Genomic DNA, 16,567 nt, shown 5'->3' with positions numbered 1-16,567 from the left:
GCCCTTGGGAGAAAATAAGTCATGTATGGGTTTGTTGGTGTTTTTTTTTTTTCTTTTTGTCTGCCTGCCCTCCCCCTTAAATTCTGAATACACATTTTGAAGAGTTAAGGAAGTTTCATATTTGTGATTAAGAAGAGGACTTAGTTATGACTTGCAGGGCAGCTTTCTTTGAAGGAGGACTGGCATGAAGCCATTAATGCATTTTTAGGATAAGGTGTCTACAGTATATCTGCACACACTTGATAAACTGGTCTTTATAAGTTGATTCATTTGACCTCTTACTATGGGCTTCTGTACTCTATTCAGGTAGTACTGTTTTGTTTAAATATTGTTGATAAGAAAGATGTTAGGCTGGTTAATTACTTCTTTATGGTTGTCGTAATGAAGTTCTGTGGATTTTGTGTCAGAAGATAATTCTGACATTAGCATTAGTGATATGATATTGGTTCATAACAAATGTGGTGTAACTACAGAGAAATGTTAGGGTTGTTCTAGAGTTATGCCCTCAGATGCTGTGTCACTGGCAGGAGTTTCTTCAAGGACAAACCCATAAGTAGCAGCTCTAGGATCATGGGATCAGTACTGTTGGAACTGAAGAGCTCTGTAGGCCTTTTGGGTAGAGGTGACAAGATATTTTAGAAGTTCCTTCTTTCCTTGAAAAAAAACATCAGTCTTGGTACCCATTTCAAAATGAGGAGGGAAGCAATTCATGGAGGCCTAATGCTTTGTAACCTTATAAACATTAACAAAGTCCTTCAAGCTTTTAACAGAGAACAAAGGTTATGTGATTACTATGTCAGTCATATTTTAGCTGGGGCTTCAAAATGCTTTCTTTCCTGTATTAGAAAATTATTATGTTGATATGAGTGTAAAGAAACTTACTCTTAAGGCTTAGATTGTAACACAATGGTCTTTCAACCTTCCTTATATTGAAATCAGCCCAGGGATAGTGTTCGTTTGTCTGCCTGCAGTTTGGGTTTTACATGACTGGGTTTATTTAATTGTACTCCTCCCTGCCTCTTGTTGATGGCTTTTATAGTTTCTTAAACTTTTTTTAATTAATCTGTAGCTCCAGGAGAGATGAGGGAGAGAAGAGGAAGAGATAAGTTTACTTCTTTTGTGAAACTTCTAGTTTTTTAGGACAGGTGACAAGCCAAGCAGGAGTGTTCTCTGTCAGCTGTGGCAGCAAGAAAACCTAACTGTCCTGGCAAACATTTTTTTCAGCCCACTTTGGCAAGAAAAAGGCCTTTCACGCTTGTTTTCCATGACAGGCAGCGTAAGTTGGGTCCCACAGCCCTTCACTGGGCCTTGCATTCAAACTGAGTTTGTGTTGGCTGGTTTTGCTTTTGCTTTATCTTCTCATAGCTGTAATATTCTATCACAAGAGAGCAAGTGAAGGTTTCTTCACTGCAGGGTTTGATTGTTTTTCTGTATCACTGCTAGATTGTGGTATGAAGAGAACTCGGATTTCTTTACTTTCCTTGTAGCAAGAATACACAGACTTGGTTTGTCAGAGTTAAGCAGTGTGATGTTACATGCCTGTGAGTATGGGTTCCTGAGAAACTATTTGGATTTGGCTGAAAGTGACTGAGAACTGCAGCTAAAATTAGCAGAGATGGTCCACTGCAAGTAAACTGATCCAAGGGAGAGAAAACCAGAACAAAGTCAAACAAATCCCCTGCTTGTTCAATGCCATTTACACAACTGATGTTGTGCTACAGGTGTCTACAGGGCACTGTTCATGTGCCAGGTGATGCTGACAGTGCTTTACTTTCTGATGGGCTCATGGGGAAGTGGAGATTTTGTCTACTAGCAAATGTGAGGCAGCAGACACTGGTTAAATCATTGGGCAGGGTTTGGTTGTTGAGGTTGTTTTGGTGGTTTTTTGGATGTGGGGTTTTGGGGGAATTTTTTGGGTGGTTATGTGTGAGGAGTGAAAACTTTGTTTGGCTTTTCTCATGACATTTTCTATATTTTCTCAAACTGCAGTTGATAAATGTCCCTTCCCAAAGGAATTGCTGGTCTGTGATTGTCATTGTAACTCAGCCAGGGATAGACAGAAACTTGTTATATTAGAAGTCAAAAATGATGATATTTAATAAGAGGTTTATTCTGCATGGCAAGAATTTAAACTATTGTTTAATTAGCAGGCAAACCACATACTTTGCCCTCTAGTTTATGTGTTAGGAAGGTTTATGACACTGATTCATATAGGTTATTACAGCTCATAAATGTCACCATAAAATTAGTCAAAATAAGAGTGTTGAAGTGTCTTGCTGCCATTAGCTACCCAGCTGGATTGGCTTTGGTGACAAGTTTGTAGATAAAGCATGAATTTTAGAGCTGAAGATGTCATAGGACTTGAGTACCATGCTGCTTCTCATTATGGAAAGAGTGAGCCTCTGCCTAAAAGTTGTAGCTGAAACTTATTTTCTGGTCATAGCAGCTCCTTGCCTCTCCTTGTCAGCAGTGTCAGTCAGTGAACTGCACCAAGGTTAAAAGCCATTAAAAATTGTGATAATTGTCAGTAAGTCAGTGATGCCACTTCTGGGAACGCAGTACCAGTGAGATGCTTTCATTGGGTATTTGTGGTTTTGTCCAAATGGCAGTCAGTCAAGATGTGGAGCTTAACAATGTGAGCTGAAGTGGCCACTTCTTTAATAGTGCAGCTAATGACTTCCAGATGCAAGTTATTGTAATATGCTCAAATACTTCAAGTGTATCCTGGAGTCTGCATCTTAGAAGACTCTTGTCATTGTGAAAAGGAAACCAGGCTGTAGGAGAGACAGTGATTTTATTGTGTGGCTTTACATCAATAAAGTACAAAAATCTTCAGATATTATATATTGTTTATTATTTTTTATGTATAGAAAATAAAGTGTGGGAACATACAAGGAAATTAGTCTATGGCAGTGACAGAAGAACTGTCACCTGATCCCAGATAATTTTAAGGGAACTAAAGCAGCCTGTCAGATGGCTTTTGTTTGTTTGCTTGATGGGGTGCATTTAGAGATGTATGTCTTAAGTGACTGAAGATATGTATTTTTTTAAACTGTCACATTAAACTAGAATGTCACTTTTAGTTAGCCTCTGTTCAGAGGCAGATCTGCTGTGTTTTTAATAATTTATGTGGAAATTGTGTGAAAGATTTAAAATGTGACAGCTCTGAAATAAGAAGATTGATGCTGCTCTGGTGTGATCTGATTTGGATTCTGACCTAATTTCTTTTAGTTAGTGATTGGTATAGGACTTGTGGGGTGCATGAGCTTATGACTTTTGGAGATTACTGATTGATATTTTTAGGTTACCAGATAATCCTGTTTAGGAATGGGATTTTCATCTGAAAACAGACTGCTCCCTAAATTCTTCCTGTTTTACTTTAGAATAACAACTGGAAATTGTACAAAAAAAGCAATGGATTGTTTGCTTATTTCACACTGTCTTGTGCTGTGGCTTTCTGCTACATGATTATTTTCTGTGTGCACAAATTTTTAAAAATGTGATTTTTCTTTAATACTTAAATAAAAGTAAAATCTCCCATTGAAGCTGTTAGTTTTGCACATGCTCTAAAAGAGGTATGGGAAAGCATTGTGTACATATTACCCCAAAAATGTTCTGAGCCTTTCAGTCTGGGTTTTTCTTACGTTGCCTTGTAGCTGTTTGTAAAGCAGCCAGACCATAGATAAACTAACAAATGCAAATTCACACTTCCTTTTGCTTATTCAACAACCATGTTCCATATATAAACACTCTCTTCCAGATGTTTTTCTCCTTGTTAGCAGTACCTCTCATGTGCTTGTAAAGTATTGCAGAGGGAGCCTTATTCTTCAATTCCACACTTAGTGAGGGGTTGCCATCTGCTGTGTGTGTCTGTTTGGAAGGTAAGCATTTTATCACCTGTTCCTGCAGATTGAGACCATAATGCTTTACCAGTCTTATTTATGAGGTCACCTCTGAATTTTTATTCAACTTTGTGAAAAGTGTAAGGAAGCAGAAAAATAAAGGCTATTGTAGCTTGAAGGTTGGAACGTTATATGGAGGATTTTAACTCCTGTAGCTGTTTTGTTTCTTTTTTCTGTGCCCTTTATGATGGGAAAGGAAGCCAAACTGAGGTGGAGAAATGAGAATTCACACTAGAAGTGTGAAGTGTATGAGTAATATCATGTTGTATTGACAATATTGCTTAAACTGTGTGGGTTTTGTTGCTGGCTTGGTGTGCTAATATTGATAGGCTTTTCCCATTTCGGTGAAAGGACGTGTTGGACTGAGCTTGATGTCAACTTCTGCGGGTCCCCCTACCCCAAGTTTTACTGCCTCAAAAGAGCTCTTGCAATGCACACTCTGTACTGGAGCCTCTTCTATTCCCATCACACACAGAATTCCTCTAATGGCTTGGTGAGGTCTTCATCCTCTGGAAAGAGGGCTGGAGTGAAAGAGAGGGGAGTAGGAGGATGTCACATTCACGTGGGAGATGTCATGCTTGATGTGACATCCCTGCACCCTAGAACCCAGTTACAGTCATGCTCCTGTCTTCTGAAGGCAGGAAAGGTGCAGCTCTGGGGGCACTGCTGCCAGTGAAAGACAGCAACCAGCTCCCAGGAGTTCTCCCACACAAATCAAGATGAACTTTGCAGGGCTTTTTTCCCCTGTGTTTCCTTCCACAGCAACTCTTGAGAGTTATTGAGGGTGTGTTTAAGGAGGAAATCAATTCAGCTACTGTTCTTAAACAGCTGTTTGTGTAGAGGGAGCATTGTCTCTCACTGAGGCTTTATGTGCCTCTTTTGTCCTTTCAGAACTGCATTAACTGTCCACGTCTACTTCCTTTTCTTCCTTTTCCCTTCTATTTCCTCTGCAATTCCTGTACATCATTTGTAGTTTGTTTTTTTGGGTTTTTTTTTTTACTCCCACAATATGGAAATAAATAATATCAAATACCTGCAGAACTTGATTGACTTTGTGTTTCTTGAATTTGAAAAAGCTGAAATTGTAGAGATTTGGTAAACTTACTTAATAATTTGTATGAGGCAGATCTGAATATTGTATAAATCATGCAGAGCTTCAGCTTTCTGCTCTTCACTTACGTGGCAGCAGTCACATTGAAGAGACAATTCTGCCTAGATACTCAAGTTCTTTGGATAATTAGTTTATTTTTAATCACACAACTCAGATTTTGAGGTATCATAAGGATGCTGTTTGTGGGAATGGTTTTGACTTAATCTGTGTGTGTGCATGGGATAAGCATATTCATTACACTAGGGGACATTTCTAGTTGATTTAAGAGGTGCTAGTCAAGTTTTACTCACTTTCAGCAAATTCCTGAAGAGTGCATGTACACATGGATATTTGGTAAACAGACATTTTATAGCAGAACTTTGAAGTCTTACTCATAAGGCAACTCAGACAAATCAGAATCTTCTGAGGATGAAGGAATCTGGAGGAAGGAACTACTGAAAAGAGCCAGTGGGAAGATCTTTAAAAGGGAGCTGAAATTAGGTGTACCGCATTCTGGTGTTGCCTTAACTTAAATATGAGAATTAACCAAGCTTGTCTTTAATTGTTTGGGATGAAAGAAGATGCTTTTCATACACTTGCTTAATGATATTTTGCAACGTATTCTTGGACTGTCTGGGAAACAGAATGGGCTTGATAGTAGCCTGCATAAAATTTCATTGATAAAATGCTGTAATTATGGAAAGCTGTTGAGTGGAGAAATAAATATAGCCATCCTTTCTTTAATATTGGATATACAGGTCTTTCAAAGCATTTTCAAAAGACTTGTATCATTTACTTTGATAAAGGCAGCCAAGATTTGAGGCCAAAATACATTTGCTTGCATGTTAGAAATTGTGTTGATGAAGGAATGCTTATTGCTTGGAGGAAAAAAAGGGTTTTCAAGATTTTAATGGCTTTTTCTAGTATATGATTGCAAGAATTGTAGTATTTGCTCCAAAATTCTATATCTGTATGGGTTGTTTGTGAAAGCCAACTGTGCATAAATCAAGTAAGATGCTTGGCAGAATAGATATTTGAAGCATGAAAATTATTAATTTAGTGTTTGAAGTTTTAGTAAGCCTTTAGAAGCCTATACAATATACCAGCTTGGTGCCTTGGACTGTGTCTCCAGTGTGTACATTCTCTTTTGGTTGACTTTTACTACTGCTGTTGTTACTGACTCTGAGTTTAGTTACACACAGACTTATGTCGATGCTGTTCTTTGGTATTTACAACTGTGTTGAAAATATTTCTCTTACAGCAGATCAAGATGAGCTAATGTAGGCTTATGGTAGTAACAGTATCATTCAAATAAGTGTGAGAAGCATTAAAATACCTTGTTTTTCTAAAACACCTTCACAGTTAACAACACAGTTGAAACAGTAAATTGTTAACAATTGTAAATTTTATGCTTAGCGCTTTATAATTATTCTGTATTTCAAGTAACATATCAATGTGAAGAATTTGGTTTTTTACAGATGCTTACAGGAATATTAACTGCACTGGTGCCACAATGTTTACAGATACTTCTAGAATTCCCATGTTAATTAATGTGCACCACTTTGGGTGCCTGGTTTGAGGTGTTCAGGTTTGAGTGGTTTTCCACTCCATCAAAATGAGTTGCTTTACCTACTTAACTTTTGACTGGAGAAGTTATACCTGTTAAGGAACTGCAGCATCTGCATGGGATGAGAGGCTGAGAAAGCTGGGACTGTCCAGCCTGGAGAAGAGAAATTTTGGGGGATCTTATTAATTTTTATGATTGTCAGACTGGGGAGGTGTAAAGAAAACAGACTCCTCTTGATGGTGCTTTAAGATAATATTTATAGATAAATTAGCTCTATGTGTTTCTTGTATATTCCACATACATATCTGTGTCAGTGAGTACTATCACAAACCTTGTAGTGTTTGTTTGAATTATTTGAATTGTGTGATGGACTTAATTAAAAAATTAATCCCTCACAAAGCCAAATAAAAAGTTTACAGCCGTGGAGAAAAATTTGATCTAAATCTAAAACTATAACAAAGATAAAAGGCCTTCTTATATTTTACTAGTAAATTTTAAAATAGAAATATTAAATGTGTTCTGGGTGAGATTTATGTGATGGTGGTTCAGTGTGTCAGTAGACTAAGGCAATTAAATACTTAGGAGGGGCAAGGGAAGGTCAGCTGCCATTTGAAAAGCTGGATGTGAAATCCTACACTGTCAAAAGCAGGCTTGCTTTTATGCAAGCTACCACTTAACAGGTGTTGGGAAACAAGGACAGTTTTTGTACATGTTCAGCCAAATGAATGATTTTTTTAAGAAGTTGAAAGTAGTTTGGTTTTCTTTTCCCAATCTTATATTTCAAAAACAGAAATAGAGTTGCTCAGTCGCTTTGCAAGGCTGTAACAATGGGTCATTGCCAGTAGGAGTTAAGGATCATGGAGAGATCAGGCACAATGCTGAAAACAGAAATGTAAAGAGAGAAATGCTGATTTGGGGTCAAACTTTTTCTTCCTCAAAGGAGTGTATTGTTAATGATCTTTATAAAAAGAGACTTAAGTGCATTCAGTGGGTGGGTTAAGCACTCAGTGTATTATGTTTTATTTTCCTAAATGAAACTATCTGCTACTTTCACTACTTAGGAAAAAAAAAAAGGCAAAAAAGGAACAAAAGTGCTTGAGTGGAGGTGATTTTATAGTAGTTTTCATTTTCTCTGTACTGTAAATGAATGCACTTTCACTTTGAGTAACATCATTTAGATGGATTTCTGAGTGATGAAAATTATGCCCTCTTAAAGTGCTGCAAGCCACGATTTATTTTTTTTGTAACTGACAAGTTCACCTCTAAACCATGTCCCTAAGAGCCATATCCATGTGACATTTCCATCCCTGAGGATTGGCTCCCCCACTTCCCAGGGCAGCCTGTGCCAGTGCTTGACAACCCTGTCAGTGATAACCCATTCACCTGCTTCTACTGTTAACTAAACCTTCTTCAGTTTGCAAAGCATGAAAGGCTTTCCAAGGTTTGTCTTCTCATCTCTTTCTCCTTACCTTGACTGCCTGGCTGGGTCCCCAAGGGCTGTCACTGTCACCGTGCCATCAGCTGTGCACTGGGATGGGATTTAAGGAGGCAGCACAGCAGCCCCTGCCTGCTGCAGCCTCTGCAGGGTCCTTGTCAGGCTTGTCCTTGGAAAGCCACGTTTCTTAACAATGTGAGCTCCAGGAACAGCAATAAGTTCCCTTGCAGGGGGCCCAGCGTTTTGGTGCACAAGTCCTGGCTGTGGTATCTGTATTTATTGAATTTATTAAGATTCTGCAGGACTTGAGGAAGTTGTAATACTATTAGGTCTTCAGGTTTGAGTGACTGACCCAGACAAAGTTTTTCTGAACTAACTGGAGACAGAAATGTGCAGTGTTCCTAAACTCTGCTGTCCCATCTGCCTGTGGGTTAAATGAATCCTGTCCTGGAAGGTCAGTCTGTCCTGCCTATGAGCCACATTTTTATTCCATCTGTTAATATGAATGTTCTGAAGATGATGCCAAGAAAGAGTTTACTAAAATAAACACTTTCTATGGGAATAGATAGCCCTTGAACTGATCAACTTTCTTTCTGAATACCAGAATTAAACAGATTTTGACCACCCTCTCAAAAGTCGAGTGCTGGAAAATGACTTCACACACACGCGCACGCACACACACACACAAAAACAAACACACATATATATATAAATATATATATATATATGTCCTCTCTCTTCAGATTTTTCTTCATTTATTATGTTAGTCTATTTTTCTGTGTCATGTACTATATATTAATTTTATTAATATATAATATCAATTATGAAGGTATTTACATTCATAACATATAAAATGCACTACTATAGAAATATGTAAAATTCAGGTGCTAAACTAATACAATATTAAAAGAACAGCTGTAACTTCAATTTCTTGTTATAAGGAAAATTTGGGATATGTAAAGCTTAAAATTCAGGTCTCTTAATTTTTTTCCATGTTTAAGCAAATCACAAAGAGTAACTGAAAAGATAACTTTCAGTACCAGTATTCAAATCTCAAAGTTTTCTCATTCTCATGAATTCTTGTTACAGCTATGATTTATATTTCCAAATGTAGCAAGTATAATATTCCAGATCCTGAAGAATTTTTTCTTTCCCTCCCTCTTTAACACATTAAGAAGGATGCAGGGAGGGAGAAAGAAGAAATAAGCTGGTGCTGAAAAATTCCAACCTCACTCCTACTCTTTTAGAAATTGCTGTTAGTATTCCTGTCTCCATGTGTGAGCCCGAGGTCTAAGCTTGAGGTTTAAACTATAAACAGAGATGAGATAATTTTGTACAGGAATAAATGTGCACAGATGGAGATAATCAGAAGTGACTTAAATGTGTGGGCTTTTCTGGAGGTGCCAAAAGCCCACCACACCACACTGACGTTGATGGGGACCACAGGTGTGAATTATGCTCAGCCATACCCCGAGCCTGCTTTGTAGAAGGTGTTCAGACACCTACAGGAGTACCCAGGAGTGTCTCATTAAGTGCTGTGGGAGTTGGGTATTTGGGCGTGTTCATAAATCTCTGAGACGCCTCTTTGCATATTTATTGAGACTTATTTAAAATTCTTGCTGTTCTGTTGACAGTTGCCATAATAAAAGTGACTTTTTTTCCTTTTTTTCTTTTTTTTTGATGCTTGTCTTATAGTTCTCAGTTAATTAAAAGAAATCCTAATGTTGTGGGATCAAGGGTAGAAACAACAAAAACTTTCAAGGACAGTACTTTGCATAACATGAAGGATGTCTCTAGGATTCTTTAACCTGTTGGATACATTAAAATTCAGGAAGAGGACCTTGGGTGCTTTAAAAGCCTTAATGATAAATGCAAAAAGAAGCCTTTTTAAAATAAAAACAACACTTCTGTAGATACACCTCTGAGACATCAATTCTTTGAAATTTAGAAGGGAAAATATTTTAGAAACTGTTAACAAATTCTGAGCATTTCTTTTATTGACAGTCATCTAGCATGACTGACAAAAACCCCCTTATTTTTCTTTGTGTTACTTCCGTTTAAGGCGCACTTCTGTAGTAAAGGAAAATGTTGGTATTGGCAGAGATTCAGAATTTTTTTCTCACTCCTTAATAGTCAGAGTGGTTAACTGTGGATAGTAACAAACCTTTTTTTATTTAAGAAAAAAACCTGTAAATTAGCATTATTTTTGCAATGACGTAGTCTTGCATGTAATTCCTATATTGTACAGTAAGCCTCCTTTAAGCTAATAAATCAAACTTCATGTTCTTGAAATCGTTTTCATTCCCAGTCTTTCCTAGCCACGGTATCAGCCTCTCTTTCCAAATTCTGAATGTGAGAATATTAGGAAAAAAAAATAAAAGGCAGAAAACCCCCAAGCGTGAGTCTTGCAGAGTTTTGACACACTTTCTCTGAGGTATTGCCATTTTCATCCTGTCATGTAGCATAAATGTTTTAACAGGCAAACACACCTCCCCCCTTTCTAATCTCAATTTAGTGTAAAAGGATTTTTCTCTGGCCTCGCTGTGCTGACAGCTCTGAAGTTCTGTATTTTGCTGTACACACTGGTCTGACCGTGTTCCCCTTGCCCATCCTTTGCTGCCCTGCTGTTCCCCCACTGAAACATCAGCAATTTGTCTTTACATTCCGTGTCGCCATCGTCCTCCCCCAGCAGGGTTTGCTCCGTGCCTCCCCCAGGGCCACGTGCTGCCCACGGTGGGTTTGCCTGTAGATAGCCTGTGAAAAGCATCTCTTTGCTTTCTGCCTTCTTCCTCCCTAACACGGTTGAGAAATCTCCCTTTATTCTCAGCAAAGCCTGATGGTTCTCAGATCTCTTCTGAAAACTCTGCTTTGCGGCGATGACTTCGGGACAAGAAGGAAATGAGACTCTCGCTCTCGTTAGCAACACTTCCTGAGGTTTGTTTCTTTATGTGTCCAATCCATCCACTCGTTCTTCTCTCTTTCTGTATGGCTTGGTTGCTAGGCACAAGGCAGACCTTTGCCCTTGGTATCAGAGAGACCAAAATCTCCTAATCCCTGAGCAGGATTTACTGCAGTGCAAAGACCAGTTTGGAGAGGTAAGTCTGACTTTAAAAATCCTTTCTGTATAGTTGGTGTTCACTCTGTACCTCAGTGAAATCCAGCATTGGCTAGGAGGGATGTGTGCTAATTTTCCTTTATAAAATAATCCTTTCTTATATTTCTTTGTTGTCCCGTGGCCTATACTGTGTTGTCCAGTTTGATGCATTTAGGTACCTAGAATCTGACTTTCCAGACAGAAAAATGCACATAAGGGTTGCAACTTGACTTGTGAAAAACATGGTCACAACTGTGGGCCTTTTGTGATTCACAGGAATTGCATTTCTAGTTTATTATTTCGCACATATGTGTTTCTTGAGTTGTGGTGTGCCCTTGTAATTTCATTTTCTATATTGACTTTAAACCTCTTGACAATTTAGCCCTTAACTGCTGCACAAGCTAGTTTTTCCCTCCTGCTTTAATTGAAAGCTTAGGTCTAACGGAGATGAATATATTGTCTGTATCACTGGAATTTGTAATCAGCCTTAGTTCTTAAAAATTTGGTTTTCTTTTAATTCTGATTTTGATGTAAATGGACATAAGGCAATGTGTTTTGTTGAAAACTAGGGACTGCTGCTTTTCTTCTTCAATCAATTCTCTTTTTTTTGTTTGGGTTTTGTTTTACTCTGTTTTAGCTGGTACCATTTTTTGCTTTTCTTGAAAAATTGCACAACAGGTATTTAATATTCCTTCCAAACCTGAGGTTTCAAAACCTTTTTGTCATATTGCAATAAAAAAAAAAAACTTCAGTGAAGGAGGAAGAATAGAAGATGTTAGTGAATATATTTTTATTTAAAATAAATTTAATTCAGTGGAAGACTATTTATTTTTAGTTATGCAACACTAAGTTTAAAAATGAATTCTTGTCAAGGTTCTTGAATAAAAATTGTGGGATGTCGTGATGCCTTCCTGTTTTTGAAAGGGAAAAACTCTCTGCTCTTGTTCTTAAAAAATTACTTCCTTGGAATTGGCTGGAGTATGGGGAGGTTTTTTGCTGGTGGTTTTGCTGACATTTCTCTAAGTCTTGCTTGCTTGCATTTTTAATCTTCCTGATGTTTATTTGCTTGCAGTGTTCGCAATGTCACTTCAGTTTTGCTCATAAAACTTCTTAGGCATTTATCTCTCACCCACTGCTAATGTTAGATCTGGGTTATTTGTGGTTCCTGCTTTGTCCTTCAAACTCCTTCCTTCTCCCTATCATCTAAAAAGATAGAAATGTTGACTTAAGTGGGCAAAAATGCCAATCTACCTTTTTGTCCTCTCATTACCACGCAGTCTGAAAGATGGTTTTCTTCTGTAATTTTATAGAGCAGATTTTGCAAGAAGTCCTGTATGGGGTTTTTTCTTTAATCACTATATACACATACACAATATAATGCTGTGTATTGATTTTTTTGCCCCACTAGATTTATTATTCTAAAGTGATGCAACTCTTCTTATTTGGCTGTTGAATTGACTCAGAAGTCGTTGACCTTCAGGGAAAAATGAGATATTTTTTCTAATGAAGTTTTGCCTTTAGTGCATTATAATACTTAAAAAATAAATAACGGGAATTGCTGCTCCTTTAAAACTCTGCCTTGGTGGGTCATTCTTTGGTTGGATTTGGAGTTTGGAGTTTAGATGGCATATAAGTAAAGGGGAAAGAAGAGCAAGATGAGATATTCAAATCATACTTGATTAAGTAAATCTTACCTGATTTGAAAAATCTGATATGCAGCAAAATCATTCTGTTCTCTAGCAGTGTGTGCTTCTTGGCTTGTGCTTATATAAAAATGCAAAAAGGTTGTTATGCAAGGGAGTGTTTCTTTGCTTGACACTCACTACGCAGCCACCTGTTTAAACATGGATTCCCAGTGCAAGATCTACAGCGTGGCTGCTGGTGATGAAGCATGTTTACCAACCTTCAGGAAACCTATTCTGTTGTTAGCAAAATACAATTTTAAAGCCTGATTTTTGGAGGGAGTACTTGGGCTGGGCGGTGGTGGTGTGCTAGTAACAGACACTGAGCTGCCAGCTGACTCCTGCAAAAAAGCTCTGCACAAGGGTGGGTTTAAAAACATCTCTTTTGGACATCTTCAGATTTCATAGTATCAGAAAAAGCCTCGTGGCACTCTTGTGCAATATTTAATATGATGACACTTGACTAGTGTTCTAACCTCAATGTCAATAAATGTAATTAATTATGCATTGTTGGGGCATTGAGGGGAATTTATTCTCAAAATAAATGTGGAAGAACTAATGGAAATTGCCAAAGTCTATAAAGGATGTTTAGTTATGTCTCTTCTGTCATCTGTGGTTAGCTGTGTGGTATGTGGTGTTTCTGAGTATCTTTCCTATGTGACTCTGTGTGTGAAATAGGTTAAAGAGAGTGGCTGGTTTGGAACATTTGAAAGTGTTACTCTGAATTGTCACTGACCATGTGAAATGCTGTTCACTAATTTAATTAAGTAATTAATGGAACCCTAGACCTTGGAATTCTTGAAGCATAGATGCTTAATATGTAATTTATACCAAATATTTTCATCATCCTGCATGTAGATCTTGAATATGTTCTTGCAATGTCTGTGGTTTTGTTTCCTGTTACTGTCTGTCTCCAGAATCCTTTTACTGCCTATGAAGCAACATTTACATAGACCCATAATGTTTTATGCAAAGATAATGTTACATTTTGTCCCTGAGGACTACTGAAAGCTGTAGAAATTATTATTTCCTTGTGAATGTATATACATGTGGTGGAGCAAACCCTATTTACTAAGAACCAGATCCTTATGGTTTGAATTGATGCAACTGATTGAAAGATAAATTACATAGAGAGCTGACCCCATGAGAAGTTAATTTTTTGATATTGATAAGACTAATGGTAATATTGAGGAATAGTTCTGAACAACTTTCCCATTATCTTAAATATTTTATTTAAGGAAGGTATTGATATAGGAAGTTCTATTCTCTGTGACTTCCTCATAAAGCTCCACCTGTTTCCCACTCAAGATGGAACTTTTAGCAGCTGAAGCAATAACTTTTGACAAGCAAACTGTTTCCTCTATCAGTAGCTAAAGTCCTATTTGAGTATGGAAACATATTAGTTATGCTTTGCTACTTGCACCTGTGGTCGCCTTTGTGTCTGCTGGCAAGTCACTCAGCATGTTGATTTAGCTTTATTTCATGTTCTGTGTTTCCTTGGTCTCGCTTGACCTGGTGTATTCAGCCATTCAGTTTGTGCATTGTCAGTCAGGCTGCTCTCTTTAGTATCTTTTCATCTGCTTAACATTCATTTCCTTTACTCTTTTAGACTTGCATTTAGATGTTTTCTTACCTCTTCTCACTCAGGGAACTTTTTTCTTTCTTTCCCCTTCCTCATCTTTCAATTTCTTTACCAGCTTAATACCTTGTGTTTCTTACAGTGGTTTCCCCACTCATCAGATTTTGAAGCTTACATACTGTTTTCTCTACAACTTTCTTCTCCTAGCTGCTATTCTGAAATTCCATCTCTTACTGCATCGGTTAAATGCAGATGCCATTTGCAAGTTCTTGCTCACAATTAAAAGGAAGAGCTTAGCTCTGCTTTCCTATTGATAATACTATTTATCTGTAATCTGTTGCACCTAGAATGCAGGAATACAAAATTTCTCCCACTTTGATTTTATTCTATTGTGATTTCCCAATGAAACAAGACTCTTTCGGTCACCCAGTTTTGTCCTTCATACTTTCAATTCCTGTTGGAATTTCAGTCAAACGTGATGAAATTCCTACAAGCTTTCTGTGAATCAGTAGCTGGCTGAGAAAGCTTCTGCTTCCACAGTAAGGGAAGATAGGGAATAAGAAAAAAAGTAGAAGAGGTGGAAAAAAATTAAAATGTAGCAAACTGGATTGGTATTCATCTTTGCAGTATTTTGTTGCAAAGGTTTGGGGACTGTAAAAGGAAGAACACCTGGTGTGGGCAGCCTTAGCAGGTTACAGAGCTGCAGGAAATCAATAAACCCTTTTGGATAAAGTTAAATCTCATTCATGCATGAGCTGAACTATTTTCAAGTGTATTCTTAGTAAATCTGGAATTGTGTGCTGATCTATAACTAAAATGCATGTAAAGGAAGTGATAGGGGTTTTGTCTTTTTGACCATTAAAATTACAAATTGCATTATGCTACTTGAGAGAATAACTACAGGCAATTTATTTATGCATTTACTTACTTGGCAATTTTCTTCATACCTGTGTATAACACGAATGAGTTTTGTAGCTCAGAGAATTTTAACATGCTCAAACATGGGTTTGCATGAGACATGCTTTTGGAAGTGTTTTGATAACCCACAAATAACACTTTGAGATAGGTGTATATATATATATATATGTATTGTTATGTATATTATGTATGTACATACATAATGGAGTACTCTTGGGCACCACAAACTGAGTTGCTCTGTAATGAAAATATTCCAGGAATGCAAGTGGTATCCTCAAACTGTTGGTATTTATTCTTTAAAACCAGATTAGATACAATCCACAGCACTGTCCTCCCAGTACTGACACCCACACCTCTGAGCTGAAACACTTTTGGTGTGAATGTCATGTCCTCAAAACCTGTCGGGTTCTTTTGCAGAAGTGCTCCTGTTCTGCTGTGGTATTTGCTCTCTTAAATAGAGATTTCAAGACCTAAGCTGTGATTCTATGTCTATTAAAGACAGACCTCAGGCTTTATTTTCTGATTTTCATAAGGACAACTTTGTTATTCAAGTTTACCTAGAACCTTGGAGAAGGAAGAGGAAGCTCATGACTACTGGTGCATTCAATGTTGTAAATAATTAAATTTTCCAAGATGTTAACGTACATTTGTTTTGAAACTGCATTGCAGGGGGAATAATGGTTTGCTTTCAGCACTGAAAATTAAGCTACTTTTTTCTACCAAACCTTGAATGGGAGTATTGGTAATAGCTTCAACAAAGCATGCTTTAGGAAGGAGGCCTTTCTAGTAATTAGGATTGATTATTTATAAAAAGCACTGAGGCATTAAAGAAAGTTCATTATCCAAACCATTACTGCTGTGGACCAGAACCAGCAGATGAAATAGCTTTTTCAAGCAGTAGCTTATCACTGTCTAGAGAACCTGAAAACCTGGGAGCGAGAGAGGCTAAAAGGAGGGATTTTGTTGTTTAATGATGGGATGTAAGCAATGAGGAGAGCTTAGGGGGTTGTGTATGCATCCTTTAGTATTGTGTTGTGTGAAACACCAGATCAGGAACCTGTGCTGCTTGCTAGGACATTTTCACATTATTTTTATTGTGGTGGTGGGGTTATGTGTTGTCCTGCCTCTCCCTACCTAGCAGTAATCTGGAGCAAAACCACAAAGTCCTATTACTAATTCATTTTCCTTATGCTGCCTGTGCCGGCTGTTTTCTACACGTCACTTCTTTCTTTTTTTCCCCATTTAGCTTTGTAAGAGCTACAGCTGAAACAAAGCTATTCCTCAGAGTTTGCCAGTACAA

The 16,567-nt window shown here is 37.6% G+C and overlaps 1 protein-coding gene across 6 annotated transcripts in view; it reads left to right on the top strand.

Moving 5' to 3' along the window:
* MGAT5 (alpha-1,6-mannosylglycoprotein 6-beta-N-acetylglucosaminyltransferase) overlaps nucleotides 1-16,567 on the top strand; it is a 113,570-nt gene that overhangs the window by 15,405 nt on the left and 81,598 nt on the right. The window contains exon 2 of one of the 6 annotated variants that reach the window (XM_058839340.1): nucleotides 10,996-11,089. The exons of the other annotated variants lie outside the window; for them this stretch is intronic. The gene's annotated coding sequence lies outside the window, so the exon portion shown is untranslated. The remainder of the gene's footprint in view (nucleotides 1-10,995; nucleotides 11,090-16,567) is intronic. 6 annotated transcript variants of the gene reach the window in all.

This window comes from Poecile atricapillus, chromosome 5, assembly GCF_030490865.1.
Source record: "Poecile atricapillus isolate bPoeAtr1 chromosome 5, bPoeAtr1.hap1, whole genome shotgun sequence".
Lineage (NCBI taxonomy): Eukaryota > Metazoa > Chordata > Aves > Passeriformes > Paridae > Poecile > Poecile atricapillus.
Note: the sequence above shows the minus strand (reverse complement) of the source record. Positions and strands in the feature narration are given on the sequence as shown.